Below are 1034 nucleotides of genomic sequence, written 5' to 3'. Positions count from 1 at the left end.
ATGGGTACGATGGGTATAGAGGGATATGGGCCAAATGGAGGCAATTAGGGCTAACTTAGGGGTTTAAAAAAAAGGGCAGTATGGACAAGTTGGGCTAAAGGGCCTGTTTCCATGCTGTAAACCTCTATGACTCTGTAACAAGAGTATCTCTAAAGTCAAAAACAACCAAATCCCTGAACTGCACAGCAACCAATGTGGAATAGATGTCCAACTGATTGTTTTTCCAATCATCTGTATTATTACTGTGTAATGATTCATTACCTGCCCTTGTTCTAATATCTATGTAAAAATATTATGGTAATCTGTGGTCATAAGATCTTAGAAGTAAAGGGGGAGGAATGTTATTTATTTGAGGTCGTTGTGTTGTTGCGCAGTCACTTTAAGAGTCCAGTCATGGGTATAATTTTAGTCTCTGGGCTTTGCTGCAATCTAGATTAAGCCTTTGTAGAATTAACAATCAAATAAAGCTCTGTTGCTGTTTGCATCTACGCCACGTGCTATTGCTTTACATTCTTTACTCTGACAAGTGCAGGATATAACATCCTCCAGTCCAGAAACTGCCCGGTGAAGATCTGCCTTAGAGCTGAATTCATCCTTCTTTCTGTGTGCACTCTCTGCCCCCAAGGCAATATCTTTGATTTTTGTTTTGAATTAAATCAGTTCAAGGGTCAATGCCGTTCCACAAAGGAAAGCATCAAAGTCGGAATAGACAGAGAGAGACAAAGAAATAAACTTGGGTTTCCAAGTGCAAAATAGACAAAGGCACCACTGAGATTCAAACTCAGGATCTCCTGTTTACCAAACAGGCACTTTAACCTACTAAGCCACAGTGCCACGTGTGCTACTGAATAAACCTGTTGGACTTTAACCTGGTGTTGTGAGACTACTTACTGTGCCCACTCCACATCTTGGGTTTCCTGTCAGAGGAAGGCAGTGCCACTGAGTTGAGGCTCTGAAGAAGAAAGGAAGGAAAGAGTTTCATTTATGTAGCCTCTGCCTCAACCTCAGGACGTCCCCATGAGTTTACAACTGAT

At 41.6% G+C, this 1034-nt stretch overlaps 1 non-coding gene across 1 annotated transcript; it reads right to left on the bottom strand.

Moving 5' to 3' along the window:
* Positions 1-760: 760 nt before the first annotated feature.
* trnat-ggu (transfer RNA threonine (anticodon GGU)) lies at positions 761-834 on the bottom strand. Its single transcript has one exon. It is a non-coding gene; the product is annotated as a tRNA-Thr (tRNA).
* Between the last annotated feature and the right edge of the window lie 200 nt (positions 835-1034).

Source organism: Carcharhinus amblyrhynchos, chromosome 9, assembly GCF_965287045.1.
Source record: "Carcharhinus amblyrhynchos chromosome 9, sCarAmb.v2.hapA, whole genome shotgun sequence".
NCBI lineage: Eukaryota > Metazoa > Chordata > Chondrichthyes > Carcharhiniformes > Carcharhinidae > Carcharhinus > Carcharhinus amblyrhynchos.
Note: the sequence above shows the minus strand (reverse complement) of the source record. Positions and strands in the feature narration are given on the sequence as shown.